Genomic DNA, 13,717 nt, shown 5'->3' with positions numbered 1-13,717 from the left:
TTAGGAGACCATTGCAATAACATAGGCAAAGAATCATGGCAGTGTGACCCAGACTGGTAGCAGTCAGATGGCAAGAGGCAGCTGATTTCTCCATGTATTTAGAAGGAAGAGCACACAGAATTTGCCAAACGATCAGATATGGGGCAGGAGAGTAAGAGAGAAGTTAGGACTAACTCTAAAAACGGGAGAAGAGAGGAGAGGTTTGTTGAGATGGGGTGCGGTTAGGGAGGAGCCCTCTGGGACCTGCTCTATTTGGAATGTCTCCAAGTGGAGAGGTGGGCCAGACAGCAGGATATGTACATCCAGAACTTAACTCCTGCCCACCTGACCCACAGTTCTGGCCACTGCCCTCTGGCCAGCCCAGTGTCTTCTCTGTCTTGGCGTGACACTGCCCCACGTCTTTAAATCTGAGCATTGCCTTCCTTACTCCACACATCTGAGCAGGTTCAACGTCTCCTTGGTTCTCATACTACTCCCCTCCCTACTCCTAAATCAAAGGATGATCAGGCAATTAGAATGTGTCCTGTGGGCCAGGCGCCCTCCTTCCCTCCCTCCCTCCCCGCCATGCCCTATGCCATGTTCCCCCGGCACACTGCTGGCCCCTCCCCTCTTCCCGGTACTGGGCCTGGACTCCCGAGGGGGTGGGGGAGGGGCGGGTGGGCGGCCTCCTGATCTTCCCACCAGCTCAGGGTCACGCCCAGAACCCCCGCTGCAGGTCGGCGCCGAGTTCCAGTCCCACTTCTTTGCCTTCCAGGGCTGCGCCTGGAGCCCATTCCAGGCCGTGCTGGTGCCCTCACCCAGGCCCCAGGCCCCCGCGGCCGAGCCCCTCCAGGTGGACTTGCTCCCCGTCCTCACCACGGCCGCGCCCCCGACCCCCGCCTCCACTGTGGACTCAGCGGCTCTGAAGCAGCCCCCATGCCCTCCTCGGGGCCCCCTCTGCCGCCCTGCGCCGGTGTTGGCGCCTGCGGTCGCCACCGCCCTCCTTGCCCCAACCTCGAGGGTCGCCGGTCACTGTGGCCCCGGTCACATGTGCCGGGAGAAGACGACGAAAGAGCCAGGGGCCTCCATCTGCACCCTGTGCGCCAAAGAGTTCAAGAACGGCTATACCCTCCGAAGGGACGAGGCCACACACACCGGAGCCAAGGCCGGCCGGGTCCCCCTCGGGTGTTATGAAGAGGCCTACCACCATGGTGCCCCTGGGGCTTCCCTGGTGCCTCAGACGGTAAAGCGTCTGCCTGCAGTGCTGGAGACCCGGGTTCCATCCCTGGGTTGGGAAGATCCCCTGGGTTGGGAGAAGGGAATGGCTGCCCACTCCAGTACTCTTGCCTGGAAAATACCACGGTTGGAGGAGCCTGGTGGGCTATACATAGTCCATGGGGTTGCAAAGAGTCGGACACGACTGAGCGACTTTAGTTTCACTTTTTTTCATGGTGGCCCTGAGCCTCTTGAGCGTGCCCCAACTGAGCGGAGCCGGCGGGAGAGCGGGGGGAGGCGGGTGCCGGCGGCGCAGCAGCAAAAACAAGAAGCCCTCACCACTGCCCGGTGTGCCCGCAGCGCTCCAGGCGCCGAGGACCACACGAGCTACCACGCGCGCTCACATGACGACGCAGTGCACCAGCCCTCCAACTGCTGGCACTGTGGCAAGAGCTTCTCCCGGCCGGATCACCTCCACGGTCACATCAGATAAGTGCACTCGCTAGAGCTGCCCTTCGAACGTGAGAAACATGAGACGGCTTTTGCTATGAAGGATCGTCCGCAGGCCCACACAGTAGGACATGAGCAGAAGGTCCCATGTCATGCGTGTGGCAAGATGTTGAGCTCGGCTTATATTTCGGACCACCTGAAGATGCACAGCCAGGGCCCTCACCCTGTCTGTGAGCTCTGCCACAAAGGCTTCCCCCACTGCAGCAAACCTTCACATCCACGCAGTGCAGGACCCTGGACTCTGGGCCCCCGCGGGCTGACCGCATCCTGTGCAAGCTTGCAGCGTGCCCTGCAAGACCCCTGCCCAGCTGGCCGGCCCCATGCAGACCCATCTGGCGGGGGGTGCCCTGTCCCGGGAGACGCCCCCCAGCCACAACCCATCTGCTGGGGGGACCCCGGGCACCCACTAGGTACAGGTGAGGTCTGTCCAATGGCCACGGCAGGAGCAGTGGCAGCCCCACCCACAGCCGTGGGCTCCCTCCTGGGGGTCCTGGGGGTGCCTGTGAGCTCTCAGCCACTTCCCTCCCAGCCCTGGTGAGCTCCAAGTTGGTGGGGTGGGGAGGGGTGGGGCGGTGAGTATGGAGGAAAGTCCCTCCATACCATCTCCTCCTCCCCTCCCTTTCCCCCCCAACTCCTCGCTACTTCCCCCACCAACCAAGGAGCCTCCCGAAGGGAAGGAGGAAGACATGTTTTCTTAGGGGAATTCTCTAGGTTTTCACCATTTGTTCCTTCTGCTCCTCTCTCCTCCCTATCAGATCTGACCCCACACACACCTGTTCCCTTGGTTGTGTTGAAGCCCCTGGATGGTGGGCAGAGGGGAACAGAGGACAGGAGTGGTCACTGCCCTCACCCCCTCTCCTCTCTGTGACCCCCTGCCCTGCCCTTCCAGGGATTTGTGAGCCTTCTCCCTTGATGGTCCTTCTTGCTCTCCTTCTGGTACCCCTCCCAGGGGAGGTGGTGCTGTTTTTTGTTTTTTTTTTTCTTCCAGGGGGAGGGAGGAGAGAAAGGGGGGAAATCAAAGATTCTGTCCCAGAGATGGGGAAAGGTGAGACTTAAGAAGGGGCAGAAGCAGGGAAGCAAAGGTTGTACTTTCATCAGGTGGGGTTGTTTGGGGTCAGGCCCTGAACGTCATCCTGCTTAAGAATCTGTCGGGAAAACAAGTCAAGGGGAGCAAAAGGAGGAGCCACTAGGGCCAGAGGCAGGACAAGAGATGGGATCCTAGGGGCCAGGGTAAATGGAGGTATCCAGGAATGAGAGGTGCTTTCTGGGGGTGGGGGAATGCAGCCAGTGTCTCCCCCTTCCCTCTTCCACCCCAGCTCCAGTCCTGGCCTTTTCTTTTCATCCCTCTCCCCAACAACAGAAGCTGTGGCCCTGGCCAGGTCATCGTGTTCCAGTGTCCCCTGCATATTCCTCACCCTTCACCCCCTCCTTTTGTGCAGACCCCATAAATTTTAAATAAAAACCTGGGGGAAAAAATGTGTCCTATGCTTACAGAATGACCATTTGAATGCCTTCTCCATCTTTTGCTGTTGTTCAGTTGCTTAGTTGTGTCTGACTCTGTGACCCCATGGACAGTTACACACCAGCCTTCCCTGTCCTTCACCATCTCCTGGAGTTTGCTGAGACCCATGTCCATTGAGTCGGTGATGCCATCCAACCATCTCATTCTCTGTCACCCCTTTCTCCTTATCAATTCCTTTCTAGCACCTCCTAATTGAAGGCAGAAATGCTTAAGCTGCAACACAGTTGCTTAAAAGAACCCACCCCTGGACTTCCTTGGTGGTCCAGAGGCTAAGACTCTGAGCTCCCAATGTAGGGGGCCCAGGTTCCATCCCTGCTCAGGGAGCTAGATCCTGAGACCCCCACATGCCACAATAAAAGACCCCACATGCCCCAATAGAGATCGAGGATCCTGTGTGCTGCAACTAAGACCTGGCACAGCCAAATAAATAAATAAAAATAACTATTAAAAAAAAAAGAGTTGGTGAAAACTGATGTTGGAGAAAACTCTTGAGAGTCCCTTGGACTAAAGGAGATCAGTCCTGAGTGTTCATTGGAAGGACTGATGTTGAAGCTTAAACTCCAATTCTTTGACCACCTGATGCAAAGAGCTGACTCATCTGAAAAGACCCTAATGCTGGGAAAGATTGAGGGCAGGAGGAGAAGGGCACGACAGGGAATGAGATGGTTGGATGGCATCACCGACTCAGTGGACATGAGTTTGGGTGAACTCCGGGAGGTGGTGATGGACAGGGAGGCCTGGCGTGCTGCGGTCCATGGGGTCGCAAAGAGTTGGACATGACTGAGCGACTGAACCGAACTGAACTGATGTGCTCTTTAAAAAAAAACCCAAAAACAAACAAAAAAAAACCCTACCTCCAAGACCTTTCTTTGCTCCTTGTCCTGCTCACCAAGCAAGCCTCTGAGGATTGAGTGTCTCATGTGCCCTGTGATGGGGAAGAGAGATTTTGGATCAGTGTAAACAAGTTACTTTCCCCCTAGAAAGACATATCAATGCTAGTTTATGAAGTAAATAATCTCTAAATCTCAGTATCTCAACACACTACAAGTTAACTTCTCACCCACATTGCAGTTCACACTGAGTCTGGCATCTCTGCTGATGGCCCTATTCCATGTGGTGACTCAAGCTCCCAGATCGTGTACTGCAGAATCCCTCCCTTCCAGCACTTGGGACACTCTATAGCCAGGTCTGGAAGTGGCAGATGTCACTTCTGTCCACGATCCATTGGCTGGAACTCAATCTCATGGTTCCAGCTAAGAGCAAGTGAGGAGGCTGGGGGCATCCAGTCTCCCACGTGCCCAGGAAGAAGCAACAGGATTGGCAAGCCTCTCTCCAGTCCCTGACACAAAAGGCTTATCCCTCCTAGTGATGAATACTGGTACTTTGGTTTTGTCCTTGCTTTTGTTTATTCACTGTCATGTCCAACTCTTTGCGACCATATGAGCTATAGCCTGCCAGGCTCCTTTGTCCTTGGGATTTCCCAGGTAAGAATACTGGAATGGGTTGCCATTTCCTTCTCCAGGGGATCTTCCCAACCCAGGGATCAAACCCCCGTTGCAGGTGGATTCTTTACCACCGAGCCACTGGGGAAGCCCTATTCTCTCATGACGGTTATAGTGGGACTCAACTCTGCCACATGTGATTGCTCCCAAAAGACTGAGTTTCTGAATCAGCAAAGTTTAGGACTAAACCATGCAGACCCAAAGCACAGTCAACCCTAGAAGTGCCTTCAGCCACATCTCTTTTGGAACAACACTCTCCACCTGAGTCATCACAAAAGCCCAAGTACCTTACCTATGCTCTGTTTAACATGTCAATGAAGTTTGTCCTCAATTTACTTATTTCTAGGATCTCTGCCTTATTCCCTAGTAGGCCCCGGAATGCTACCCATGGTGAGGGAGGGAGCTGAGGAAAGTGATTCAAAAGGAAAGAGGCAGGGACTTCCCTGGTGGTCCAGTGGTTAAGAATTCACCCGTCCATTCAGGGGACATGAGTTCGATCCTTAGTCTGGGAAGATTCCACATTCTGTGAGCAACTAAGCCCGAGCACCACAACTACTGAGCCCACGTGCCAGGAGTACTGAAGCAGGCACACCCAGAGGCTGTGCTCCGCAACCAGAGAAGCCTGGACACCCCAACGAGAGAGTAGCCCCGGCTCACCACACACAGTGTGGGCACAGCAGCGAGGACCCAGCACAGCCAAAACTAAATAGTTAATTGGGAGGAAGAGGAAAGAGGCCTCAGAGAAAGGTCCATCTAGTCAAGGCTACGGTCTTTCCAGTAGTCATGTATGGATGTGAGAGTTGGACCATAAAGACAGCTTAGCGCAGAAGAATTGATGCTTTTGAATTGTGGTGTTGGAGAAGACCCTTGAGAGTCCCTTGGACTGCAAGGAGATCCAACCAGTCCATCCTAAAGGAAATCAGTCCTGAATATTCATTGGAAGGACTGATGTTGAAGCTGAAACTCCAGTACTTTGGCCATCTGATGCGAAGAGCTGACTCACTGGAAAAGACCCTGATGCTGGAAAAGATTGAAGGCAGAAGAAGGGGACGACAGAGGATGAGGTGGTTGGATGGCATCACTGACTCAATGGGCATGAGTTTGAGTAAACTCTGGGAGTTGGTGATGGACAGGGAGGCCTGGCTGCTGCAGTCCATGGGGTTGCAAAGAGTTGGACACAACTAAGCAACTGAACTGGACTGAACTCAGAGAAAGGGTGGGAAGGTGAAGGCAGGAAGTAAACTAAACAGTGGAGATAAAAACCTGTACTGAGAAAGAAGAAGGGAAGTCAGAGGGGAAAGTCAGGTCCGGAGAAAAGGGGCGGCAGTGGTGGGGGCGGAAGAGTGTTGTGAACCACTAAAAGGATGAGAACTCCACAGACGGTAGAGGTGCGGGAGCCGGGAAATGCGGGCGGAAGGAGGGAAGGGCTCCTTTAAGAACCCCCAGGGGCCAGCAGCCAGGGAATAGAGTGGAGCTCTTACTACGGGTGCAGTTTGCCTCATTGGGCTCCAGGGAGCCTGAGCACCCCCACTGGGAGCAGGAGCTGGAGCAGGAAGGAGGGGGGGGCAGTGCAGGGATGGGAAGAAAGGACCAGAGGAAAGGCAGAGACGCGCAAGAACAAGTGGTAAAGCTGCCACTGCAGCAAAGAAGTCAGCCCCTTTGTGCTAGGCCTTCTAGGTTTTTACCTCCTGCAGACACACTCAAAGCTCCCACCTCTCAGTCGCAGTTTGAAATAAGCACACTTGCCCACCAAGAGGCCAAGGGAATAGGCGCCTTCCACCCATCCGAGCTGCCCGCGCTGGGGGTGGGGGTGGGGGGGCCCTTACGTGGAGCACGTGGTCGCACCTAGTCTCTTCTCACCAGGAGTGCAGGCTGACCTCGTGGACTTCCTCCTGCTCCGCGGGAGAATTTCAGGGCTGGGGCCTGAGGCCAAGAAGTGTGGAGCTGCGACGAGGGTGTGGGGGTGCAGGGGGTGGGTAATTACGGTAGTCAAGGGGGCTACCGCCCCAGGCGCAGCAACAGCCACGGAATCAGCCACAAAGGATCAAACTGGCCCCTCTTTCTGAGATTCTATGAACGTGGCCTCTGTCTTCTGATCCGTAATACCTTTCAGACGGCTGGCTTTTAGCAGCTAGAGCATGCACAGAAGAGGTGGGGATCAGCGCCAGGTGCAGGTGGGCAGGGCAGGTCTTGGAGGTTCCCCACTCAGGACAATTTCTCACAGCTGGGCAACCTACGCCTACGCCTTCCCTTATCTCACCAGTTCACTATCTCACTCCATCAGATCTGCTTTTTTTTTTTTTCCCTCTTTCTCCTTTTGTTTTCTCTTTTCTGTTTCCTCTCTCTTCCTTTTCTTCATTTTAGGCCACACCTGAGATTTCTGGTGGATGTTACTGAATCTACAGGGCACATCCTTGGAGAGCACCCCAAGGCCACCTCAAATGAAGGTTTCTTTCCTCGGGCACCTTGGGGAACTTTCTTCCATTTCCACTAAGCTGCCTCACTGCCAAACTCCACCCAGGCCTGCCAGTTAAAACGCACCAGTGACTTTACGGCAGTTTAAGTAATGGAAAGGAACAACTGAGATACACACCGTGGTCTTAAAGTAATGGAGTTGAGGCTACAAGCACATAGAAATCCCACCTCATCACTTCAGTTACATCTGAACAGTATTGGAAAGGGTGCCATCTTATTTCAATTATCTCCACACGGATTAATGCCCTTTCTAGGAATCCTTTATCATCTCTTGGGTCCTTTTGGTGAGATTCACTGGATCTGGGAGGGCTTCCCCGGTGGCTCAGTAGTAAAGGATCCACCTGCAATGCAGAAGATGCAGGAGACTCGGGTTCGATCCCTGGGTTGGGAAGATACCCTGGAGGAGGGTGTGGTAACCCACTCCAGTATTCTTGCCTGGAGAATCCCATAGACAGAGGAGCCTGGCAGGCTATAGTCCATAGGGTCGCAAAAGAGTCCGATTTGACTGAAGCGACTGAGCACACACCCATTGGCTCTGGGAAAGGAGATTACTGGTTGCTCTTTCTCCTGCCTGCCTCTCCAAGGCTTCAAAACCAAAGCATGTAGGTTCTCCAGGCTGCCTGGGACTACCACACACGCTTGTGTCCCATTCTTACAGCTCTGTTCTGTTTAGTTCTCCCTCTCTTTCCTCAGGTCCTTGCTCCTAGCATCCCTAGCCCTCCCTTCGCTCTGACTCAGCTCACATAAGTGACTCTTTAGCCTGCACTCTGGAACACCTGCACTAGAAAATCCCCTCACTTTGCCAGAGCTCCAGCCCCAGTCTTGGCAATCGTAGCCTACCCTGGATATTCCACTTTATCCTGACCGATACCGATCAGCAGGCTCCAGAGCTGGCAAGTCTCAGCTGGGTTCTGGCTTAGAAATAAACAACCTTTTTTCTTCCTTTTGAACTTTTTATTTTGTGATGGGGTATAGCTGATTAGGGCTTCTCAGGTGGTGCTAGTGCTAAAGAACCTGCCTGCTAATGCAGGAGACATAAAGAGACCCAGGTTCAATCCCCAGGTTGGGAAGATCCCCTGGAGGAGGAGGTAGTAACCCACGCCAGTCTTCTTGCCTGGAGAATCCCATGGACAGAGGAGCCTGGTGGGCTACAATCCAGGGGGTCCCAAGAGTTGGCCACAACTTAATGACTTACACTACTATACCTTTTGTGTTTTTCTCCTCCGTCTTCACTCTATTTCCTAAGATCCCCTGCTTTCCTACCCACCAGTTTGTATCCCACACAAACACCACAGACGAGCATGGACATTCTCATCACTTTATATTTACCACTTGCCTTCATATCTATTCCATATCATATTAGTTTCTCCTGAAGAAGACACCACCCTGATCAGTTCACCTTCCATCATGTGTCTAGTTGGCAAACACAGACACATCTGTACAAATATACACATAACAAGATGTTTAATCCTGCTCTTCCTGAGGCCTGCTTGTTCAACGGAATCCCCAAAGATGGGGAACAATGAGAGAGGTGCCATGCCTCTTACATCCTCACAGGTGTCAGATCACTTGCAAGACACCTTGTGAGATTAAGAAGCCAGTGCTGACTTAGTCCATTACCTGCCTCCATCCTATGAAAGAGAACCAAGGAGTGGCCATTCCTTTGGAGAAATTTTTGATGTTTTGCTCTCTTTTCAAATCAGGCTTGCTAGGGTTCCTCGGAGAGCCTGGCATATTTTGGGGACATATTGGGAATTAGTATGTAATGTGTGCCAAAAATACAAAGGCAGGACTTCCCTGGTGGTCCAGCAGTTAAGACTCTATGCTTCCACTGTAAGGGGTGCGGGTTGGATCTCTGGTCAGGAAACTAAGATCCCAAGTGCTGCACAGTGCGGTCAAAAAATAAATAAAAAATAAATACAAGGCAAAAGGCTTGAGGTGGTGAGGAAAGAGAAGTGCCTTAGAAGCAACGTGAAAAAGTGAAAGTTGCTCAGTCATGTCCAACTCTTTGCAACTCCATGGATTGTAACCTGAAAGGCTCCTCTCTCCATAGGATTCTCCAGGCAAGTATATTAGAGTGGGTAGCCATTCACTTTGGAGAAGGCAATGGCAACCCACTCCAGTACTCTTGCCTGGAGAATCCCAGGGATGGGGGAGCCTGGTGGGCTGCCGTCTATGGGGTCGCACAGAGTCGGACACGACTGAAGCAACTTAGCAGCAGCAGCAGCAGCAACCATTCATTTCTCCAGGGAATTTTCCTGACCCAGAGATTGAACCTGGGTCTCCCGCATTGCAGGCAGATTCTTTACTGTCTGAGCCACCAGGGAAGCCCTAGAAGCAATGTGCATTTGCACAAGTAACTGTAGAGCAGTCACTTTCCTGGCCTACCAAGTGTGTCACAGGCTGGAAGGACGTGACCTGGTGCCATCTTCCTAGGGAGCTGGCTCATGAGGTCTCTGCCTGGGAGGAAGAACTGACCCACCAGAGGGGCAGATCCTTGAAGTTGAGAGCCTGAGTGCTGGAGGATTAGGTGGCCATGGGGCAACCCGTGGCCGGATTCATTGGAACAGCATTGGGAGGTTTTAGTGGGGATGTCAGAGAAACCAGGAAACAAAACGTTGAGTAGAGTCAGCTTTCTAATCCAGAAACTCATGTGTGCATAGGAACCATTTTAGGGCTTTGTTAAAATGCAGGTTCCCAGGCCTTGTCCTGCCAGGGCAGGACCAGAGATTCATTTTAAAAAGCCTTCCTAGCGACTCTGATGCCTATCAACATTTAAGACATTGTTTTAAACTATTAGCGATCATATTGCCACTCATTACTTAACCTCATCTTTTGTTTTACCCTAGACTTGAGTGGAACTAGTTTACCCTGAAATCTTTGAAGTTTTAACATTGGAAGGCCTTGGGTTTTAGCAACTTCACCAAATGTCAAACCTGCTAATATTTCTCTTGTATGGAAATTACCTGCCTCTAATTACCCATCTCCTAGTTTACCTCCTAGAATACAAATTTGTCCTTTTTTGTGTGTGTGTGGCCCTTCTCTTTGGTGACAGAAACCAGCAATATGACCAGTTAGTTTGTAGATTCCCAGTGATTTTTTCCCCCATCAGAACCACTGCCCCAGTCAATCTCAAACACCTCTGACATTTATTTGCTCAACTCTTTACAAGCCAAGATCATACTCTCAGAACTAGAGACAAGTCTGCTTCTGATACCTCTGCTTTAAGAGCTTGGGGTTTAAGAAGCTAAGCCAGCCCAGCCCATTTAATTGGAATTTAACAAAATTTTTGAATAGATACAGTGATTTCTTCACACCTCCAGAGCTGATCAGGTAGAAACAGGTGTGACTAGAATAGTAGAAAACCAGGAGGGAGGGAATTCAGAGAGCCAAGGATTTAATCAGGGGCTCCGGTCAGTGACCTGTCAGATCGTTTTCCTCTTGAGAGTCTGCCATTTGTTTTTCTCTATTAAATGCATTCTTGGTTTTGGCTTACTCTTTCAGCCTGTTGAGAATGTTGTGGAATCCAGAGTCGCAAAACACACCTCGGAGGACCTTCAAGACAGTGGAGTATAGTTTATTATGCCAGCGGGTCCAAGGGGAATCATTTCCCAACAAGGACTCTGATGTTTCTGAGAGGCCCAGTTTTATACCCCCTCTATGTGACTGGTTATATGTTAGCAACCTCTTTGTTGTATGTGACTGAATTTTACAACAAATAGGTGCTAGGAGGACAAACAATTAAGGTTAAAGCGGGGACAGGGGGGGGGGCGGCGGGACAATGATTTTACATCAAGGAGAGATGTCTCCATGGTTAATCTAACAGGGGCAGCCTGACCTCAACTACAATCTCTGTCAGTCATCTGTAGGGAGGGAAGTCTCCAGGAGACCTGGTTTTCATTAGCAACAATTTCCTCACTCTTGAGCAAGGTTCAGGCCCAGTTCACATCCTGTCTTTAAGATGGATGACAGGCCTCAAGATGGAGTCTCTCCTGCTTTTCTCACACTGGCTCCAACAAAGACATTTAGGGGCTCGGTTTTGTGTTTTAGCATCTCGGTAATTCTCCCAGCGTTGATTCCTCCTCCAGTTTGCTTCACGTACCTGTCAAGAGGTTCTTTCAAGCTGGTGAGAAAAACCTGGACCAGGGCAGACCGTAAGTTGGCAGTATTGCCATCAGACTCATTCCACAGACAACTTGTACACTGCCACAGCTTACGATAGACACCTGTAACTGCACCAAAAAAAGAGGGCAGAAAGGGAGCAAGTACACTTGTTTGACATTGTCAGAGACCCAGAGAGGGTGTGAGTTGGGGTCAGCATGGGATGGAGCAACAGGAGGGTAGCAGGGTGGGATCTAACTGAAAAGGGGAAAAGGGTCAACTTTTCTTAGTTTGAGGGTAGGAGGTGAGGACATATCCAAGCCCAGAAAATTCCTTGGGTATACGAGTGGAAAGTTGGAGGATTTCATATCTGGGATGAGGTTATTTCAGGGGTCAAGAGGAAAAGTGAGTATAGGCTTGAACAACTGGTTCTCCAGTTCAAAGAGTGTGTTAGAGTTCTCCAGAGAACCAGAACCAACAAGATGTACATATATCCTAGAGTGAGAGTTATTTTAAAGAATTGACTCACATGATTATAGAGGCAGGCAAGTCCAAACTCTTCAGGGCAAGCTGGTAGGCGAAAGACCCGGGGAAGGGTTGATGCTGCTGCTCAAGTCAAAAGGTGGTATAAGGCAGAATTCCCTCTTCTTTCTCTTAAAACCTTCAACTGATTGGACGAGGCCCACCTATATCATAGAGGATAATTTGCTTCACGCAGAGTCTACTGATTTCAGTGTTAATCTCATGTAAAAAAAAAAACAAAACCTTCACAGCAACATCCAGACTGATGTTTGACCAAATATCTGAATCCTGTGACAGTTCTATCCAACTTGACACATAAAATGAACCATCACAAATAGTATTAATGATCTCATTTATAGCCATAGCAAAAACATGAGGAAATGTAGATAAAGAGAAGACTATCGAATGTGGAAAGAATCTTCTGGATTCTAGGAGGCTCTTATTTTTAGTAGGTGTTTTGTGGACCCTGGGGTTTCTGATGGAGCCAGAGCTGATGATGACAGCATGGAAGAGTTACGGGGGAAACATCCACCCACCCCACCTTCAAGGAGAGCCACCATCAGCATTGAAACATGGATCCTATGCAAGCAAATCTATATGCAAATTCTGATCTCAAAGCCCCAGTCAGTAACTGCTGGGGACCCACACTGGCCCCAGGGCACAGATGCTTTCAAGATAATAAATTATAGGGCTTGCCTTTTCATTCTTTCTCCTTTCTCGATGGGTCAAAGGCATATATACTTATTTCGCTGAGATCAGTGTGGTTATTTATTTTCAAGGCTGCCATTTCTCAACAGAATTTTCAGCTGAACTTCTTCTTTTCCCCACTCACAAGCCTGAGGTCTTTTCACATCCATCCTGTCTTTGGCAAGAATCCTTGGAGAGTAGCCTTGGAGATATACCTAGTGGTAAGCCACCTGCTCTGGATTGAGGGTAGATCTATTCTTGTCATAGGCTTTGTGATCTGGACAAAGGAATTGAGTGCATGCCTGTCAGATTGTCAGGCGATACTAAATTTGGTGGACCAGCTGAATTCTAGCAGAAAATCATGCAAAATAAGGTCGAGCAATTGGGGAGAAACTGGCCCACAGGAAAGACAATTGGATGAAATTCAGAAGGACTACATGGGCCTAGAATTCTAACTCTAGGAATGTGACTAGCTATGGGACCTTGTAATACAGAGACAAAGCCTCAGATATAAGAGCTGTGCAACACTCTAGAGTTTCAGAGACAAAGGGACCTTTAGAATAAGCCATCCACCCCCTCTCCACCACCACTTTATATGCATCAGATAAAAAGGTTTCTTCCAACTTTAAAAGGTTATGGTCCTCCAAGCTGATATCCTCTGAGCTTCCAGATCCAGTTTCTCATCCTTTCCATCAGAACTCCTTGCCCCTGCCACTCTAATTCGTAGGACCATGCTCAGCAACCTATGATACTTCCTCCATATGCCTCCAGTTGCTTGTTGTTGTTCAGTCGCCAAGTCATGTCCAACTCCCTCAACCCCATGGACTGCAGGACGCCAGGCTTCCCTGTCCTTCACCATGTCCTGGAGTTTCCCAGGTTCATGTCCATTGCATCAGTGATGCCATCCAACAATCGCATCCTCTGCCGCCCTCTTCTCCTTCTGCCTTCAATCTTTCCCAGCGTCAGGGTCTTTTCTAATGAGTCAGCCGTTTGTATCAGAGGGCCAAAGTGTTGCTTACCTCCCTGATTCCCAGGCTAGATTATCAGTACCTTGACAATGGGATCATGTCTTGTGTATCTCTGCATTTCCAAGGTCTGTCGTAGTGCCTGGCACATAATTAATGATCAATAAATCTTGGCAGAATAATAATAAAAAGAAACTCCACATTTGCTCATGCATCATGATTATCATATATTCTTACCC

The 13,717-nt window shown here is 50.6% G+C and overlaps 1 pseudogene; it reads left to right on the top strand.

The window, feature by feature from the left end:
* Positions 1-571: 571 nt before the first annotated feature.
* LOC122437829 lies at positions 572-2,617 on the top strand (annotated as a pseudogene).
* The last annotated feature ends 11,100 nt before the right edge of the window (positions 2,618-13,717 follow it).

Source organism: Cervus canadensis, chromosome 3 (assembly GCF_019320065.1).
Source record: "Cervus canadensis isolate Bull #8, Minnesota chromosome 3, ASM1932006v1, whole genome shotgun sequence".
In the NCBI taxonomy this organism is placed as follows: Eukaryota; Metazoa; Chordata; class Mammalia; order Artiodactyla; family Cervidae; genus Cervus; species Cervus canadensis.
This window is presented reverse-complemented; position numbering and strand designations above follow the sequence as displayed.